Here is a 22,028-nt window from a genome sequence, read left to right as displayed (position 1 = left end):
AGTTTATTCATGACATGAAAGATTCAAATATATTTTTCATTTTTTCTTTCAAAAACTATTTTTAGCAAACACTATTTATATTTTGAAACTGGATTATGTGACCCTAGTAGCCCTGTGGTTATGTGTCAGTTACAAAAATAATGACCATTTTTGTAATATGTGGCTGTGCTGTGCTCAGTCCTGTCTGACTCTGCAACTCCCTGGACTGTGGCCCACCAGGCTCCTCTGTCCATGGAATATCCCAGGCAAGAATACTGGAGTGGGTTGCCATTCCCTCCTGCAGGGCATCTTCCAGTCCTAGGCATCAAACTTGTGTCACTTGCATCTCCTACCTTGGCAGGTGGATTCTTTACCAACTGTGCCACCTAGCAAGCCCTTTGGTAATATAATGCAATCACCACAGTTTAGTAACCCATCTAACGACCAAAAAGTTCAATTTCTACCTATCTGCATTTCAGAAATACAAGTACATATTCCAAAGATATGTGCTTAAGAATAACTACAGCAGCTCCTTCCCAGCTGGAACCATGGAGGGTGCAGAAGAGAAGAAAAAGAAGGTTCCTGCTGTGCCAGAAACCCTTAAGAAAAAGCAGAAGAATTTCGCAGAGCTTAAGATCAAGCGACTGAGAAAGAAGTTTGCCCAAAAGATGCTTTGAAAGGCAAAGAGGAAGCTTATCTATGAAAAAGCTAAGCATTACCACAAGGGATACAGGCAGATGTATAGAACTGAAATTCGAATGGCTAGGATGGCACAAAAAAAGGGGAACTTCTATGTACCCGCGGAATCCAAATTGGCGTTTGTCATCAGGATCAGAGGTATCAACGGTGTGAGCCCAAAGGTTCGAAAGGTGCTGCAGCTCCTTCGCCTCCAGCAGATCTTCAACGGCACATTTGTGAAGCTCAACAAGGCATCAATTAACATGCTGAGAATTGTGGAGCCATACATTGCATGGGGGTACCCAAATCTGAAGTCTGTAAATGAATTGATCTACAAGCGTGGTTATGGCAAAATCAACAAAAAGTGAATTGCCTTGACAGACAACGCATTGATTGCTTGATCTCTTGGGAAATATGGAATCATCTGCATGGAGGATCTGATTCATGAGATCTATACCATTGGAAAATGTTTCAAAGAAGCAAACAACTTCCTGTGGCCCTTTAAATTGTCTTCTCCACGAGGTGGAATGAAGAAAAAGACCACCCATTTTGTAGAAGGTGGAGATGCTGGCAACAGGGAAGACCAGGTCAACAGGCTTATTAGAAGGATGAACTAAGGTATCTACCAGGATTATTTTTGTAATCTGGTTAATAAACAATTGAAACAAACAAACAAAAAAGAATAACTACAGCAACACTGTTTGCAATTACACAAATTAGACAAAGAAATGTAAACGTTAATGAATGCAGGAGCAATTAAATTACTAATGGGACAGCCATTTTATGGAAAACCACATAGTCATTTCAAAGACTGAGGCTGAACAACAAATTATTATGGAAACTCCGGAGAAGGCAATGGCACCCCACTCCAGTACTCTTGCCTGGAAAATCCCATGGAAGGAGGAGCCTGGTAGGCTGTAGTCCATGGGGTCGCTAAGAGTTGGACATGACTGAATGACTTCCCTTAGTTTTCACTTCATGCATTGGAGAAGGAAATGGCAACCCATTCCAGTGTTCTTGCCTGGAGAATCCTAGGGACGGGGGAGCCTGGTGGGCTGCCGTCTACGGGGTCGCACAGAGTCGGACACGACTGAAACGACTTAGCAGCAGCAGCAGCAGCATGGAAACTCTCCCCAGATTGTACAAGGCTATGTACACGTAATCCATTGTTTTTTTTTTCATATATATTTTTACGCATACATCTATGTATGCTAATTTTAAGAAATGTACTGAAAGAAAATCATCACTGCCTTTCATCCAATTATTCTGAAATTTTAGTCAGTCTCAGAGTCATTTGAAGGCTGGGGAAGGGGAAATGGTCTCACTTTAAAAAGTTTTCCTATTTGAGAGTAGCCCTTGAAATCTGCCTTGTCAGTAGGGTCTCATACAATTCTAATGCAGAAGGCAGTGGTTAAAACTAATGTACAGTCAGTATGAGAAGCAGCAGTCTAAGAATTACCTGCAGAATCTCCTGAACAAGCATTTTTTCTGTACTAAATGCATATGTAGCTCCAAGCCTATTTCTCCAGGCATCTTCACTTATCCCTGAATATAAGGTTTCCTACAGGCAGGCCTGCTTATCTTTTGCTTATCTCACCTTACTTTATTTTCCCAATTTCTTTACTCTCTTATGTAAGCCTGAAAAAACTATTAGCCTATCTTTAAAATGTTTAGATTATCTCTCAAATTCCTACCTTTGTTTTTATATTTCCTTTTACCCTCAACCTCATCTTCATGCATTAAATTTTATCCTTTTGAGCCACCTCTTCTATAAATTTTTTATTATTCTCAATCACTCTTCCTTCTCTTCACAGTCAATGTAATTGTTATCGAGCACTGCCTTTCCCTTTTAGCATACTATAATTATGTGACTTTTCAACTTATCTCTCCATTAAAGCAAGCTCTATGTAGGGTAGGGTCTTCAAGTCTTTGTATTACAAAGTTTCTGATACTCTGTAGATTCTCAACCCAAGCCAACCAAATTGAGTAAAGTGATTTCATTGCATATTTCCTATGCAAAGTGACAGGACAATTTTGTTTAATACACTCTCGAGTGCTATGCTTTATCATACATACCTCAGTCCCAGAACATTCTGCATATGTCCTTCCATGCCCTCTTACCCATTTTTTCTCCATTTCATCACTAAGACCCCACAGACCTCAGCAGGAATTGCAGGCCTACTGAAGAGAAATGCAGTGTCCAGAAAGCATACAAAGATGTATTAGTACTCACTAACCTGTCTCTATCCAAGTAGTTCTCTAAAGCTCTTTGTATATTTGAAATAATATATTCAGTTATTGGAAATGATTTGCTTAATGTCATTCTTCTCTGATGCAACCTTCTTCTTGAGGGTCTGTTTTATTCATTACCATATCCAAGTAATATAGTGGTTGGCTCATGAAAGATATTTATATATTGCCTGATTAAATGACCAAAGCAACCCATTCCTTCAATTCTCCATCTCATAAAATGGTTAGTCTTTATGCCAGAATGTGAAAATCACCTATAGACAATGCTCTATTTTTCCAGTGCCAAATAATGGCAATATATATGGTGCAAATAAATATAAAATAAAAACAGAAACATTCAAAATATTTATGCTACAAAAAAAAGACTTTATCTTTGCCTTGGACATTAAAGAAAATTCCTACTACAAAGCAGTACAAAACAAAATGAAAACCCCAAACCTTTAGATGTGTGAGTGAAATATTGATAACATTCACTTCACTTTGCCAATAGCTTTGTACCTTGTACTAATATTGTTTTTTTTAATAGCAATATAAAATTTATGGGTGAAATTCTTCAACTGGGGAAATTATTTTCTTAGACAATTTTAGCAAGCTATTACTCTACCACAACTGATATTTTTCAACTCAATGCTGCAAAAAATAGACTTTAAGCCCTGACTATTTTACATGGTCTATCTGAGTTCAGCAAATATCTATAAAAACACTTTTAAAAGCATTGGTTCCCTTGGGTAGTATGCTCATTTTTAGCAATACTGAATCGTGCAAACCAAGAACACAGTATATCTTTCCATCTGCTTGTGTCATCTACACTTTCTATTTTTAGTGTCTTATAGTTTTCTGAGTAATCAAACTTTTACCTCCTTAACTAGGCTTGCTCCAAGGTATTTTATTCTTTTTTATGCAAAGGTAAATGTGTTTTTTTCTATCATTTATCTTTCTACTAGTTCATTATTAGAACATAGAAATACAACAGATTTTTGTCTATTAACTTGTATCCTGAAACTTCACCAAAGTCATTGATGAATTCTAGTAGTTTTTTGGTCGTGTTTTCAGCATTTTCTGTATACAGTATCATGTCATCTGCAAATAGTGACAGTTTTACTTTTTCCTTAACAGTTAGTATTCCTTTCATTTCTTCTTTTTTTCTGATTGTTGTGCCTAGAATTTCCAAATCCATGTTGAGTGAAAGTGAGAGTGGGCCTCCATGTCTTCTTTCTGATCTTTGAGGAAATGCTTTCAGTTTTTCACCATTGAGTATAATGTTAGCTGTGGGTTTGTCACATATGGTTTTATTATGTTGAGGGATGCTCTTCCTATGTTTGCTTTCTGGGCAGGTTTTTACTTTTTTCCCCCATAAATGACCATACAAACAAGGACATGTATAGACTTGATGCAATCCCTATCAAAATGTCAATGGAATTTTTCAGAAACCTAGAAAAACTGATTTTAAAATTAGTATGTAAACACCCAGTCCATTTTAAAGGAGATCAGTCCTGGGTGTTCTTTGGAAGGACTGATGCTAAAGCTGAAACTCCAATACTTTGGCCACCTCATGCGAAGAAGTGACTCACTGGAAAAGACTCTGATGCTGGGAGGGATTGGGGGCAGGAGGAAAAGGGGACAACAGAGGATGAGATGGCTGGACGGCATCACCGACTCGATGGACATGAGTTTGGGTGAACTCCGGGAGTTGGTGATGGACAGGGAGGCCTGGCGTGCTGCGATTCATGGGGTCGCAAAGAGTTGACACAACTGAGCGACTGAACTGAACTGAAATGAACTGATGTAAACACAAAAGACTCCAAATAGCCAAAACAATCTTGAAAAAGAAGAACAGTGCTGGACGCATCATGCCCCCTGACTTCACACTATACACCAAAGCAACTATAATTAAAACAATATGGCACTTGTACAAAAAAAGACACTTGAATCTATGGAACAACATAGAGAGCCCAGAAATAAACCAAAGAACTGTGATCAATTAATCTGTGACAAATGAGCGAAGAACAGAAAATGGAGAAAAGACAGTCTCTTCAATAAGTGGCACTGCAAAAATTGGACAGGTACATAAAACAATTAAATTAGAACATTCTCTAATACCAAATACACTCAAAATTAGTTAAAGACCTAAATAAAAGATTGGATAGTATAAAAATCCTAGAGGAAAACACAGAAGAACAGTTTTTGACATAAATCACAGTAATACATTTTTGGATCCCTCACCTAAAACAAAGAGAACAAAAACAAACAAACAAGTTATACCCAACTAAACTTAAAAGCTTTTCATAGCAAAGGAAATCATCAACAAAATGAAAATAAAATACAATGTATTAAATGGGAGCAAATATTTGCAAATGATATGACCAATAAAAGATTAATATATAACATATATAAACAGTTTATAAAACTCAGTATTGATAAAACCTAATAACTCAATTAAAAAATAGGTAGGAAAACTGAATAAACTCCCCCCGCCCCCCGCCGCCACGCCAAAGGGGAAATGCAGATGGTCAAGAGGCACATGAAAAGATGCTCAACATCACAGACCATCAGGGAAATGTAGGGAAGGAAAGGGTTAGATTAATTGAGAGAGTAGCGTTGAAACACATAAACGATCATACGTAAAATAGGTAGCTAATGGAAGTGGCTGTATGACACGGAGCTCAACCCAGTGCTCTGTGACAACCTCAAGCAGTGGGATAGGCTGGGGAGTGGGAGGGAGGAAAAAAAAAGGAGGGGCATATGTATACTGATGCCTGATTCACATTGTTGCATGGCAGAAACCAAGGAAATATCATAAAGCAATTATCCTCCAATTTTTTTTTTTAAAAAGCAATGAGATATGATCTCACACTTTTCAGAATGGCTATCATCAAAAAGGACACAACAAATTTTGGTGAGGAGGTGGAGAAAGGATACCTGTACCCTGTAGTGGCAATGTGAACTGATGCGGCCACTACAGAAAACAGTACAGAGGTATCTTTATAAAAATTAAAAACAGAACTACCATGCAACCCATTTAAAATTCAAAAGGATGATGCTATTAAAGCATTGCACTCAATATCTCACCAAATTTGGAAAACCCAGCAGTGGCTACAGCACTGGAAAAGGTCAATCTTTCTCCCAATTCCCAAGAAGGGCAGTACTAAAGAATCTTCCAACTACCAGATAATTGCATTCATTTCCTATGCTAGTAAGGTTATGCTCAAAATCCTTTAAGCTAGGCTTCAGCAGTACTTCCAGATGTACAAGCTGGGTTTAGAAAAGGTTGAGAAACCATAGATTGAACTGCCAACATTCACTGTATCATAGAGAAAGCAAGGGATTTCAAGAAAAACATCTACTTCTTTTTTATTGACTATACCAAAGCCTTTAACTGTGTGGATCTTAACAAATTGTGGAAGATCTTATAGAGATGGGAATACCAGACCATCTTATCTGTCTCCTAGAAACCTGTATGTGGGTGAATACGCAACAGATAGAACTTTATATGGAACGACTAACTGGTTCAAAATTGGGAAAGAAATATGACAAGGCTATATAGTATCATGCACAGAGAATATCATGCGAAATGCCAAGCTGGATCAGTTACAAGTTGGAATCAAGATTTCTGGGAGAAATATCAACAACCTCAAATATGTGGATGATACCATTCTAATGGCAGAAAGCAAAGAGGAACTAAAGAGCCTCTTGATGAGGGTGAAAGAGGAGAGTGAAAAACCAGCTTAAAACTAAGTATCAAAAACAAATCAAAACTAAGATCATGGCATCTGTTCCCATCACTTCATGGTGAATAGAAGGGGAAAAGGTGGAAGCAGTGACAGATTTCCTCTTCTTGGGCTCTAAAATCACTGAGGATGATGACTGCAGCCATGAAATCAGAAGATGATTGCTTCTTGGAAGGAATACTATGACAAACCTAGAGAGTGTATTAAAAAGCAAAGTCTCACTGTGCTGCCTAAGGTCTGTATAGTCAAGGCCATGGTCTTTCCAGTAGTCATGTACAGCTATAAGAGTTGGACCATAAAGAAGACAGAGTGTCAAAGAATTGATGCTTTTAAACTGCGGTGCTGGAGAAGACTCTTGAGAGTCCCTTGGACTGCAAGAAGGTCAAACCTGTCAATCCTAAAGGAAATCAGTCCTGAATATTCATTGGAAGGACTGATGCCGATTCTGAAGTCCAATACTTTGGCCATCTGATGCAAAGAGCCTGCTCACTGGAAGAGACCCTGATGCTGGGAAAGACTGAAGGCAGAAAGAGAAGATGGTGACAGAGGATGAGATGGTTGGATGGAATCACCGATTCAGTGCATATGAACTTGGGCAAACTTTTGAAAACAGTGAGGGATAGGGAGGCTTGGCATGCTGCAGTCCATGGGGTCGCAAGTGTCAGAAATGAATTGGTGACTGAACAACAACATCATTAGAGAAAAGCAAAAATCTCCCTGGGCTCTGGGTGCCAGTAAGCAAAGGTAAACTTGCTTACTGATAATATTACTGCCACTAATATGACTGAAAAAAAGAACAAATATTCATTCCTGATAGGCCTTCAGTAGGGTTTATGATTGAATCACATGTGTAAATACATCCTAGTTTTGTATAACCATAATTCTGGTTTTTAATCAAAATTTGACTTCTAATAAGCAATATTTAAGCTTAATAAATACTTGATATTATGATTTAGTATGGGTATCTCCTAGTGTCTGAAAATATTTTTTATAGTTTCAGAGATATCACTAGATATTATAGAAGAAAACTTGTTCTAGACCCAATACGCCTGGAGAAGTCTAAAATTCTAAACTGACTTTTTTTCTATAATTCTGTTTCTCAGAACTATAAATATGTTAAAGCTTATTTGGAAAAACAGAAAGGGCATAATATGAAGTGTTTCTCAAAATGTCTCACTGTAAACCTTTTTACCCTGGATGTTCCTTGATATTCTAAATATTGCCCTTGATTTACACAAATTCCTAAGAAACCACAAAATATCCTGAATGTCCAAAGCAACCTTGAACAAAAAAGCAAAGTCTCAGACATCAGGCTCTCTAATTTTAATCTATATTACAAAGCTGTAATAATCAACAAAGTATGGTATTGGTATAAAAAGAGACACATCGATCAATTGAAGAAAATGGAAAGCCCAGAAATAAATCCACACATACATAGTCAATTAATCTCTAGCAAAGGTGCCAGAGTATACCACAGGGAAAGGGTAGTCTCTTCCATAGATTGTGTTTTTGGGAAACAGGATTGCCACATGCAAAAAGAATAAAACTAGACCTCTAATACTATAATAAAATCAACTCAAAATGGATTAAAGCCTTGAACATAAGACCTGAAACCATAAAGCTCTTAGAACAAAAACTCTTTGATGGCTTTCTTCACAGTGATTTTTGGGATTTGACACCAAAAGTAAAGTCAACAAAAGCAAAAATAAACAAGTAAAAGGGATTTTGCAGGTGTGATTAAAGTTAAGGGCCTTGAGATGGAGAGATTATTCTGGACTACCTAGGTGGATCCAATCTAAAAACAAGGTCCTCACAACCATCTTTCTAATAGCGTAGAGAAGAAAGTGGAGAACCTTTCAGACTGCAGCAAACCAGAGAGACAATAGCAAGGAAATGATTTGACCTGCTATTGATGGGCTGGAAGATAGAGACAGGAATTCCATGAGACAAATAATATATAGACAGGTAGCTTCTAGAAGCGGGGAAATGAAAAGGATTTTCCCCTAGAGCTTCCAGAAATGAACATAGTCCTGTCAACACTTCTATTTTACCTCAGTGGGGTCCATGTCAGAATTTTGCCCTACAGACCTGCTTTGTTTCATTCACCTAGTCAGTGGTGATTTGAAATACAAAACGAATGCATCATTATATGGACATCAATGTGATGCTGGAGGAAGAGTAGCAAGCAGGTCACTGGAACTTAAGATAACATAGAAATAGATTCCAGTTTATATAACAGTTGAACATTTCTCGAAGGTAGTCATGAGGCACCAATAATCCAATGAAAATGAGCAAATGAGTGCAATAGGTATTTTTCCAAAGAAGATATACTAATGTCAACAGATACATAAAATCATACTCAACATTACCAATCATCACTGAAATGCAAATCAAAGACACAATGTGGTTTCTGGTATCATTTCACATCTGTTATGCTAGCTACTGTCAAAAAGACAAAAGATAACCAATATTGGTGAGGCTGTGAAGAAAAGAGGGCCTTTGTTCACTGTTGGCATGCATGTAAACTGGTACATCCATTATGGAAAACAGTACAGAAGTTCTTCAAAGATTAAAAACATAACTACCATATAAGCCAGCAATCTCACTTCTGGATATACATCCAAAGTAACAAAATCACTATCTCAAAGAAATTTCTGTATCCCTATGTTCACTGCAGCATTATTCACAATAGCCAAGCTATGGAAACAATTGTCAATAGATGGATGCATAAAAAAAATATATGTATATATATATGTTTATGTATATATATATGCTGCTGCTACTGCTGCTAAGTCGCTTCAGTCGTGTCCGACTCTGTGCGACCCCATAGACAGCAGCCCACCAGGCTCCCCCGTCCCTGGGATTCTCCAGGCAAGAACACTGGAGTGGGTTGCCATTTCCTTCTCCAATGCGTGAAAGTGAAAAGTTAAAGTGAAATCACTCAGTGGTGTCCGACTCTTAGTGACCTGATGGACTGCAGCCTATCAGGGTCCTCCATCCTTTGGATTTTCCAGGCAAGAGTACTGGAGTGGGGTGCCATTGCCTTCTCCATATATATATATATATATATATATATATATATATATAATATTCCATATATATAATATGTATATAAGAGATTATATATATATATATATAAAATATCCCATGTGTACCTTCATATACAGATAAAGATACACATGAAATATTATTCAGCTTTTAAAAAGAAGGGCTTCTTGGGTAGGTCAAATGGTAAAGAATCTGCCTGCAATGTAGGAGACCCGTGTTTGATCCCTGGGTCGGAAGGATCCCCTGGAGAAGGGCATGACAACTCACTCCAGTATTCTTGCCTGGGGAATCTCATGGACAGAGGACCCTGGTGGGCTACAGTCCATGGGGTTGCAAAGAGTCAGACACGACTGAACGACGAACACCCACACAGAAAGAAGGAAATCCTGCCATTTACAATAAGATGAGTGAAGCCAGAGAGGATCATGCTAAGTGAAAAAGCCAGGCAAATAGAGACAAATGCTGCAAGCATTCTTTATATGTGGAATCGAGAGAGAGAGAGAAGGAGAAAAGAAAATGGAAAAGAAAAAAAAAATGTATCTCAAGGTATGAGTTTAAATGTCAGGTCATACAGCACTGAAACTCATGTCCTTTCGGTGACACTAGGAGATAATGACAGCTTAATCATTCCCTCTCCTCCTGAGAAAGACAGAGACTGTCTCAAATGGTTTACTGAAAGAAGGGTCAGATGATTTCTGTATAATATGTTCTGTAACTACACAATGAACCATTGCAGTCCATACTAAAATTGAATAACCCTGTTCTCTTTTTAAAGTGAAGGAGATTGCAGATCTAGGAAGAAAGATTTTTTGCTCTGTTTCAAATGAGTGTAATAAAAACAATTATAAAGAATACAAATCACAAGAAAATCTATGAAGAATCTTTCAGTAATTCAGTACAAGGTACTCCCAGGATCTTCCCATAATCAGTCTGTGTTGCAAACACATACTTAACTTATGGTTAATACAAGATATATTTTAAATTAGAAAGAAAAATACTTTTGATAAATAAAGTTTGGTTAGTAATACTAAAGTTTTATACTTTATTTATTAATACTAAAAGTATCCAAAGAGTACATTAGAAAGTGTTAGTCATTCAGTCGTGTCTGACACTATGGACTGTAGCCCACAAGCCTCCTCTGTCCATGGAATTCTCCAGGGAAGAATACTGTAGTGGGTATCCATTTCATTCTCCAGGGGATCTTCCTGACCCAGGGATCGAACCTGGGTCTCCTGCATTACAGGCAGATTCCTTATCATCTCAGTCACCAGGGAATAAGAAGAATTCTTTTTTTTTAATTTTTATTTTATATTGAAGCATAGTTGATTAACAAGGTTGTGTTTCAGGTGTACCACAAAGTTATTCATTTGCACATATACATGTATCTTTTCTTTTTCAAATTATTTTCCCATTTAGATTATTATAGACTATTGAGCAGCAATCCCTGTGCTATACAGTAGATCCTTGTTGGTTATCTAATAATAATGCATAAAAAGTCTTCAAGACACTGAATACATTGGACTATAAAACAAAGTGGTATCATACTGAGTGATATAAATCTTAATTATGTAATTTAGATTACACATTGCAAAATGTAGACTTAGCTCTCTTAGTTCATTGGGAATAAATATTTAAAAACAGAATTAAAAATAAAGATTTTGGGAACTAGACAAAGAATGGAAATCCCACAGTTGTCCTATTTACTGCATGATCTTGGACAAATAGCCTCAGTTTGCTATTCTTGGAACTAAATGCTATTATGAGCATTACATTAGAAAATATAGAAGTGTTTCCCATTTCAGCATGCTCTACTTGAAGTAGAGCACAGAAACAGGCTAACAAATCATGGAAAACAATGTTCATTTATGTTGTTTATCTATTACCAAAAACAAAGAATAGAGGAAAGTAGAACAAATAATGTAAAACGTCGTTAATTAGGAGTTAATTATGGTGAGAAGGTCATCATCCTTAATTAGTTAAAATTCTGAAATGTAGAATATTCATAAATGTGAAATTATTCCCTTCAGGGCCATAAAGTAACACAAACAAATTGTTAAACAAACATTAAATAAGAGTTCAGACAGACTCACTTTAATGAACAGATAAATGACACTTTTTATTCTGTGCAAATGCCATGGTAGAATACTTAACTCAAGTGTGTTTTCTTAAGTATAATATTTCTTTTACATGTTCTCACTCAACCCAAGTGAAGCTATTGATTTACTTATCAAATTCTAATAAGTAAAATTGCATCTATATATCTACCTGTAAATAGAGTCCACAAAATTTTATAGTTAAATCATTATGAATTCTGCATAAACTTAACTCAAAATTTATAATATCTGGTTATCAGTGACTTTGGAGGCAGAATAAAATGGTGTAGAAACTGAAAAATAAGAATATCCTATTTTGATTTAGAACTTCAAATATAATAAATGTGGGTTTCATCTAAATTACAGTTCTTGACAACATTACCACTACCTGATGGGGGATATAGTTACTTTAGGTCACTTAGTTGGAGATCCAAGCTAAGTAAGCTATCATTAGGTTCCTAAATATTAATATTTAAGAGGAATTTCTAGATATTTGTTATTCTGATAACTTGGGGAAATATTTCTAGATACTGTCACCATTCAAAATTTGCTGTCAAATTTGGCTACTTAGATATAGGTCCATACTGAATACATGACTTAATAGCATACTTTTTAAAGTTTTACAAGGAATGAAGACTGTGTGTAACATAAAAAACTTTTTGTTGAATGGTTTGATAATGAAATGAAAAATTAATACACCGTTAATACACACAATTAATTCACTCAGTTTTCACTCGCTGAGCATAGACATTATTTTGCATTCCCTTAAAGAGCATCAGATACAAAATTCAAATGAGGGTCATTGAATAAAATAATAAACGACCCTCCTCAGAACTTTATGTTAATAATGAGCTTATTCTTTTCAGAATATAAAATCCTTGCCATAACGTTAACACCCAAGATAGACAAGATAGAAGATTTTACCAGACAAGAGATGCTCAGGTATTAAACAATCCCTGGCAAAAGAATTATTAGAAACAAACAAGCAAAAGCCAGAAAAGAAAACCATAGCTGTTTCACAACAGAGGCTTTAACATTTGTATATAATAAAGAAGATCAAATATTTTGCACAAAAGAATATGTTTTAATAACTTTCACCAAATTTGAGGACTTAAAATAGATTATTCATTATAGTTGAAAAGAAAGATTACTTGTTGTCTATGAAGACTGTCTCCATTGTATGTCTTCCTTAGTCTACATGTCACACTCCTCAAATTCCTATTCACACAGTCTACCCCTGATCATCTAGCTCGGACCTTTCAGAGATGTTTCTCTTTATGCAATGTTTCATTAATCACCATAAGACCAATAAATCCCTCTTATTAGTATTGTCCATAATATTGGTTATTAGCCACCATCATAGCTATAGTCCCTGTGATTACCAACATGAATGGTTAATGTCACTTTCATGGTCAATGTCAGAAGGAATCACAGTTCTATCTCTGGAGTCATCACATAAAGTATGGCCTGTGGGACACCACTACATACATTTGATATAACATGCTTGTACGCCAAGGATTTTTGTTGTTGTATCCATTGGGAGGTAAATAAATAAAATATTTAGAAGGACTATCAAGAGTTTATCAGACTCATACCCTTTAATATATAATAAATTTATCTTATTCATATGATAGGGGAAGGGTGTCACTGGGGGGATAACATTGGAAGTTTTCAGCAGAACAGCAGCACGATCAGATTATAATTTTCAATTTACTTTTTATTTTATATTGAGGTACTGTTGATTTACAATGGTGTTAGTTTCAGTAAAGCAAAGTGGTTTTATTACACAGACACATATATATCCATTCTTTTTCAGATTATTTTCCCATATTGGTTATTAGAGAATATTGAGTAGAGTTCCCTGTGCTATCTAGTAGGTTTTTGTTGATAATCTATATTTAACATACAGTAATGTACATTAATCGAAAACTCCTAATTTACCCCAAATCCCAACTGTAAAGAATCTGCCTGCAATGTAGAACAACCAGATTCGATCCCTAGGTTGGGAATATCGCCTGGAGAAGGGAATGGCAACTCACTCCAGTATTGTTACCTGGAAAATCCCAGGGACAGAGGGTCCTGGGGGCTATAGTCCATGGGATAGCAAAGAGTTGGACTAAGCACACACACACACACACACACACACAAGCAACTAACACTACTACCACTAACCTATCCCCTTTGGTATCCAAGTTTGTTTTCCAAGTCTGTGAGTTATTTCTATTTTGTTAATAAGTTCATTTGTATCATCTTTTTAGATTCCACACATAAATGATATCATAAATTTGTCCTTCTCCAGGTGGCACTAGTGGTAAAGAACCCCTCTGGCAATGCAGGAGACATAAGAGATGTGAATTCAATCCCATGGTCAGGAAGATCCTCTGGAGCAAGAAATGGCAACCCACTCCTGTCTTCTTGCCTGGAGAATCCCATGGAGAGAGGAGCCTGGTGGGCTACAGTCCACAGGGTCACAAAGAGTTGGGTACAACTGAAGCAATTTAGCACGCACACCCACAATGTTCAACTTACTAAATTCTGGTATTTATTTTGCCTGGCCCGGTTTTGTACAGTCACTATATAAGCCTACAAACTGACAAGGAGCCATGCTTTAATGTTTTAGTAGTAGTCAATTTTTAATGCCACTAGAGTCTGGAGAAGGCAATGGCACCCCACTCCAGTACTGTTGCCTGGAAAATCCCATGGATGGAGGAGCCTGGTAGGCTGCAGTCCATGGGGTCGCTAAGAGTCGGACATGACTGAGTGACTTCACTGTCACTTTTCACTTTCATGCATTGGAGAAGGAAATGGCAACCCACTCCAGTGTTCTTGCCTGAAGAATCCCAGGGACGGGGGAGTCTGATGGGCTGCCGTCTATGGGGTTGCACAGAGTCGGACACCACTGAAGCGACTTAGCAGCAGTAGCAGCAGAGACAATTCAATCTTTAACAAAACTGACTTTAAAATTATTAATTTGCTATAAGATTTTGATATTTCAGGCATCATGTATTGATAAAATACTAGTATATTTTTATAGGGATCAAATACAAAAACATTAAAATATTATCCTGTACTTACCTTTATCTAAATTAATAGAAAATCAATGTGTAAAATTTTATTTGGAGGTTAGAAACTTATATTTTTATTTAGCAGATATCAAGACTTGTAATTTGTCTCTGTGAAGTTTAAAATAGCTTTCCTCTAACTTCCAGGAAGCTCATTTGATTAATTTAGATATTGGTCAGACTTATTAGTCACATATTAACTTTATATACCCATACATGTACACACATGCTTCCATACATACTAAGAAAAATTAATGCACTCATGTAAGACTTTGACGGCGATGAGATATATTTTTGTACATAAAATTTCAGAGACAGAAATTGTATTTATAAAAATGTAGTGGTTAACAGAGATAAAATTTAGTTGAGATGTTTTTGATTACCATTTGTACAAAAAACACTACTCCTGGGCATAAAAGAAATGATAAAAAACAATTTCTGTCTTCTAAGAAATTCCCATTTGTTGAAAGGGTCACTAAATACGGCTACTGTGCCAATGTCAAATAGACTGCTTGGCAAATCCGAATCCACCCTCTATTGCCTGCGCTGCAATAATGGAGACAGGCTTTGAAAGTATTTTTCCTTTGCCAACTTGCACGTTTCTAAGCGTTGTCAGCAGATGGTGCTAGAGGGACACTGGAGGAAGAAGGGTTTGGTCCCAGTATGTTCCTCTCACAAGGCTTCTACAGTGCAGTTTCTCCCGTGCCTGGCTCTGATATTACATGGTGGCCCATTGCCCCCAGCAACCAGCAGCTCCTTCTAGTTGGTCTTCTGATAGATTAAAAATCAGTTCCAAGGACTTCCTTGTATGTCCAGTGGTTAAGTCTCCATACTACCACTGTAGGGGGTGCAGGTTCAATTGCTGGATGGGAACTAACATGTCATGTGGTGCAGCCAAAAAATTCCCAAGGCCTGGCAACTCCCTGTAGATGGCTTTCTTGAAAACCTTCTAAGGTAACTTTGTAATCTAATGGTAATTAACGGTGACACATTTTCCTGTGAACAGCAGCCTCCAGCACCCCCTGGTTGGTTTTACCAGGAATGCCAACATGCAACATCTTATGGATGTTTTCTCTCATTACTCCCTAGGATGGCATAGCAGTGGAAAACTGACATTTCCTTGGCTTTGCAGAGAAATGATGCTGGTAATAAGGCTCCTCCAAACGGATGGCTTCTTCACTACTGAAAAGGAAGATTTCTAACAGACTCTGCTGCCACCAGGCCTCAGTAACTTGTCCTCTATCCAGTGAGCCATGGATGTGTCTTCTCAGAGTCTGGATCTCAGCCCTACAAGAGGTGTGCAAGCTCCTTCTTGGGTGCAACACCTCAGCTCTAGAGGTGGTGGTTGCTCTTTATATCTAAATACTCCTATATTCTATGCTGCTGCTGCTGCTGCTAAGTCACTTTAGTCGTGTCCAACTCTGTGCGACCCCACAGACGGCAGCCCACCAGGCTCCCCCGTCCCTGGGATTCTTCAGGCAAGAACACTGGAGTGGGTTGCCATTTCCTTCTCCAATGCATGAAAGTAAAAAGTGAAAGTGAAGTCGCTCAGTCGTATCCGACTCTTAGCAACCCCATGGACTGAAGCCCACCAGGCTCCTCCATCCATGGGATTTTCCAGGCAAGAGTACTGGAGTGTGGTGCCATTGCCTTCTCCAAGCCCTATTTAATTATTGTTAGTCAATCCTTTATTACTCCAAAATTCCATCTATTTATTCTGTATATTAAACTTGCCCTATTTAAATTACTGTGTGATTTCTGCCTCCCAGTGGGCCTCTATTACATACATCAAAAGCAACAAAAGACTTAATCTAAAAGTCAAGTAGCAATAATACGAGATAATAATACAAAATGTGTCCCAAGACATAGGAAGGATAACAAGCATTGCACCAAAGCGTGAAACTATCAATAAAACATTTCATGGACTTTGGGTTAAATCTCCAAGGACAGAGAAAATTTTTTTTAGATAGAAAACAATGAGGGTGAATTTCTGAGAATGGCGTTAGCTAAGGGACTCTCATATTGTTAGAAAATCGAAGAGTCTCAACAGAGGATCGGCAGGGTAATTTAAGAGATTAATTAGGCTGGGAATATATGGTAGGATCAGTTACAGATAATCTTTCAATGTGATACCTAGGATTTTGTACATATCATATGGATACTGGTGAGCTAAACAGATTTTCACCAAAGAATGTCTGTTTCCTTTAGAAATCCACTTTGATATCAGTTACTTTATCTCAGGAGCCCTGACAGATAATACACTTTTGCCTGCTCCTTAAACAAAATCATATGCTCCTGTCCTTTAAAGTGTGTGTATATATCCATCATAATGAATAACTATGAGGAGAAATCTGAGAAGGCTGCATGGATATAAATATGCATTCAAACCAAGAACAACATTCAAAAGCATTTATCAAAAATGCAAGATGCTAAGAGCACTATTTGTATTGTGAATATTAAAATTTTTGCATCTTGCTAAAATATATAAATGGTGGGGAACCAGGAGATCCATTTTTATTTAATTCCTTTCACATGTCCACATTTAAATCATTAGTTATAGTTTGAGAACTGTAGGGCACAGCATTCACACTTCAGGAAAAATTCCAATTGAAAGCTAGATGTATATACCCGCATGTCTTTAAAGACAAAAGAAAAAAAAAAGTGCACCTTCATCAATATCTAAAGGGATTGAGTTCAGTCTACAACATTATCAAAGTCATAAAATGGATATCCTGCAGGGGTCTAGATAATGCATTCTTTCCCCATTTTGTTAGGCTCTGAGAGAGACTCAACTGTCAGGCACCTGTCAAGTAGAAGGGAACGTCAAGCAACACCTTCAAGAAATAGCAAATTAAGTATATGTCAATGAGTTGCTGGACTGAATGGGAATGTCAAACATGCCAGAATAATAGACACTTTCTGTATCAGATTGCAAGATTATTTATAGGGAGTTGTGTACCTGCACAGCATAAATCAAATTTTCATTCATCTGCTGCTAGTGATCTTATCATCACTATATACAATTCCACTTGGCTAAGAAAAAAAAAAAAAAAAAAACGCTACTTGAAGTTGCCTCATTTAAATAGGGGCATTATGCTATGTTGAGGATTGCTACTGAAATATTACATATAAAATCACAGTAGTAATGCTATAATTAAAATAAATGACTTTCCATTTCTATATTTATGTTTATATCATTTTGTTACTTTAATTTTTGAGTCCAAATACTTTCTTTTCTCAGGAAGGTGAGTTTCTATTACCATATCACATTTCTCTCATAAAAAGATTTTTCTTATTAAATCTCTTACACTGCTTTTATCTGCTTTGGCATATCATTTTCACTGGGTAAGGATGTTTTTGTAATCTACATTACAATCATCAAACAAATGGACATTTTATAATGTCTAAACCCACTTGTTTTTCCCTCATTGGTAATGAATAATTACCTTTCTTTCATAAAAAATGCTGATATTCATATGATAAAGATACATTCATTCAAAGAAGGCTTTTTTCCTTCTAATAATAATTAGCTATTATTACAAATAATTTGTATTAGAGTACACATAGAGATTATACGGCTCAGATGGTGAAGTATCTGCCTGCAATGCTGGAGACCAGGGTTTGATCCCTGGGTCAGGAAGATCCCCTGGAGAAGGGAATGGCAACCCACTCCAGTATTCTTGCCTGGAGAATCCCATGGACAGAGGAACCTGTATAGCCCAGAGGTGGGCTACAGTCTATGGGGGCCGCAAAGGACACGACTGAGTGACGCACTTCTTTCACTTTCCAAGGGGAAGATTTGCTGAAATATATCATTTTTTTAAAATATAAATTTACTTATTTTAATTGGAGGCTAATTACTTTACAATATTGTATTGGTTTTGCCATACATCAACATGAAATATATCATTTTTAATATACAGAACATTCTAGCCAGCAAACAACTTTCTATTTAAATGATTGCTCTTTACTGTCAACAGTTTATGTCTTACTTAAAAGTATAATGATATTCTAAAATTAATTAATCTAATTGGTGTAGGGTCAAAGCAGAAATCTTATTTGTCAAAGATTTCCTGAATTCTTTAGCTATGTCAATATAATCCTGGACATCTAGAAAAAATTAAAAACTAAGTCAATTTGCTTTTTATAAATATTTGGTATTTGATAAATTTTAGGCTTCCCAGGTGGTCCTAGTGGTAAAGAACCCACTTGCCCATGCAGGAGATTGAGAGACTGGGGTTTGATCCCTTGGTTGGGAAGATACCCTGGAGGAGGTACGGTAACCCACTCCAGTATTCTTGCCTGGAGAATCACATGGCCATGGAAGCCTACTTGGGCTACAGTCCATAGAGTTGCAAACAATCAGACATGACTGACGTGATGTGGCATGCATGCATTTGGTAAATTTGGGACTTAATGATTCCATGTATGGCAACCCACTCCAGTACTCTTGCCTGGAAAATCCCATGGACGGAGGAGCCTGGTAGGCTGCAGTCCATGGGGTCGCTAAGAGTCTGAAACGACTGAGCGATTTCACTTTCACTTTTCACTTTCATGCATTGGAGAAGGCAATGGCAACCCACTCCAGGGTTCTTGCCTGGAGAATCCCAGGGACAGCAGAGCCTGGTGGGCTGCCGTCTATGGGGTCGCACAGAGTCAGACATGACTGAAGCGACTTAGCAGTAGCGGCAATGATTCCATGTAAGTTTCAGTTTACCTCAGTATTTTGGTATAGACTGAAACCTTCCATTACATGTTAAGTACATGAAAAACATACAAAATGCAAGACAACAGCAGTGAAAGTAGTTATTTTATTGATAATAATGGAAAAATTTAAACACATGGTAATTTGGTTATGAAATATACAGAACCACAGAAATATCATTTTCCAATTCATTATATTAGGAATAAATATGGTAAAAATATGAAATGCTTATTTTCTTTATTATTTAAATATACCTACATGACAAATAAACATTTCTAATTTTAATACGATACTTTTCAGAAGTTGTACAGAGATATTCAGGAGCAGTTAAACACTACAAAAATATAGGTACTATTGATTAAGTAACTAAGTATACCTACATCTTAATTTATTCTAGATATTGTATCAGGTGGACAAAAAAGATTTGATTTCTGCCCTAGAGAAGTTTATGATATGAAATTATATAAATAGAATGTTTCAGCCAGAAATATAAACTGTTATTATTGTAAATCCAACTGCCCATTTTCCTTACTGTGTTAAGAATGCACAAGCTTGTCTGTGAATCTGATTTAGAGATAGCCTTGTGTATTTAGAATTGTCTTGCAACTTTTATAATCTATAGGGTACCAATAATACTGTCAATGTGAAAAATGATAAAAGGTCATTTGCAGAATGACATTTAAAAAATTCTTTCTGTGATATAATTCTTGAAAATCAAAATACCTAACTGTAGTTAAAAAACAGGACTCATAAATTTAAAGGATAGCTTCCTTTATATTTGCAAAATACCTCAAAGCTCTATCAAATTAGAAGACTGTAACATAAATTAATGCATTTCCCAAAAATTATGAACTCTTTTAGAGACAAGTGGCATTCAAATTTCTATTGTTAAAGCAAACATTAAAATTGATATGAAATATTTTATGCAATTATTTACAATTATAGGAAACACGAAGTTGCATCATAATTGATTAAAATTATGTTCAATGTTGAGGAACTGTCAACAGAACTTTCAGTTTCCACTAGATGAATATTGTGTATGTGTATTTACAAAGGAAAAAAGAACAGAATCACCATCTGCTGAATGTCTACTCTGTGTCAGGTGAGGAATTAATAGCTATTATTAAGTTTATTCTTCATCACACCTTGTGATATAAGCATTATTATATATCTATAACATAAACTACCCAACATGTTTGTAGACGCAAGAAAGAATGAAACTGAAAACATAAATGAGACTAGGTTGACAATATCCATAATTGCAAGCTGATGTGACTCTGTAATAATAGAATGGACCAGTGGACCAAAAAAATGCCAGGATTTGAAGGAAAGGAAGAGAGAGTATGAAACTGTCAATATAGAAGTTTGTTTGTTTTTCATAGTTGATTTTCAAACATAAATATAAAAGGCAATATAAACATAAAGGCAAACACAAATACACATACATTGCTTTATTATACTTGTTTTTTTTTTATTTTCAGAATTTGATTCTTCATTTTATTTTGATGACCTTTTTTTTTTATGTATACATATAACTCTTTTTTTTTTTTTTTTTAACATGTGTTCCCCATCCTGAACCCTCCTCCCCGCTCCCTCCCCATACCATCCCTCTGGGTCGTCCCAGTGCACCAGCCCCAAGCATCCAGCATCGTGCATTGAACCTGGACTGGCATCTCGTTTCATACATGACATTTCACATGTTTCAATGCCATTCTCCCAAATCTTCCCACCCTCTCCCTCTCCCACAGAGTCCATAAGCCTGTTCTATACATCAGTGTCTCTTTTGCTGTCTCGTATACAGGGTTATCGTTACCATCTTTCTAAATTCCATATATATGCGTTAGTATACTGTATTGGTGTTTTTCCTTCTGGCTTACTTCACTCTGTATAATTGGCTCCAGTTTCATCCACCTCATTAGAACTGATTCAAATGTATTCTTTTTAATGGCTGAGTAATACTCCATTGTGTATATGTACCACAGCTTTCTTATCCATTCATCTGCTGATGGACATCTAGGTTGCTTCCATGTCCTGGCTATTATAAACAGTGCTGCGATGAACACTTGGTTTTAACTACCCGAGTTTAGTTAAAGTTTCTTTCGTTGGGTAGAGTGGAACCGCCATTAGTCCGTCACTAATAGCAAAGAATTTTCTGTAGAAGAGCCATCAGGTTTGTTTCATCACATTACTAGAAAAACAGACTTGCTTCTTTTTAGTTAGTATCTTTCTGACGAAAAATAAAAATTGATGCTTGCTTAATATAGACAATGGAAAAATAGTAAAATGTGAATAAGAAGATAAAAGACTACACACAATTCTGTCACCCAAATAAACATTATTTCTTTTGTTATTAGTTTAATTTCCTTCATGATGCTTTCATTATATCTTTACAACTGTGTTATATAGTCCTATGCTGGTATGTACCAACAAGAATATATGCTATTTTGGCTACATTTTATTGTTTAATGTTATCAACATGAAACAA

At 36.5% G+C, this 22,028-nt stretch overlaps 1 protein-coding gene and 1 pseudogene across 2 annotated transcripts in view; one reads left to right on the top strand and one right to left on the bottom strand.

Annotated features, from left to right (window-relative positions):
- The window catches only part of GRID2 (glutamate ionotropic receptor delta type subunit 2), a 1,632,436-nt gene that overhangs the window by 1,057,465 nt on the left and 552,943 nt on the right, over positions 1-22,028 (bottom strand). The window lies entirely within an intron of this gene.
- Positions 491-1,320, top strand: LOC147370968 (large ribosomal subunit protein uL30 pseudogene; annotated as a pseudogene).

The sequence above is a fragment of the Bos grunniens genome, chromosome 6 (genome assembly GCF_055505025.1).
Source record: "Bos grunniens cultivar Pamir isolate PY7600 chromosome 6, Bosgru_T2T1.0, whole genome shotgun sequence".
Classification (NCBI taxonomy): Eukaryota; Metazoa; Chordata; class Mammalia; order Artiodactyla; family Bovidae; genus Bos; species Bos grunniens.
The sequence above is the reverse complement of the archived record's forward strand: the minus strand, read 5'-3'. Positions and strand labels throughout refer to the sequence as shown.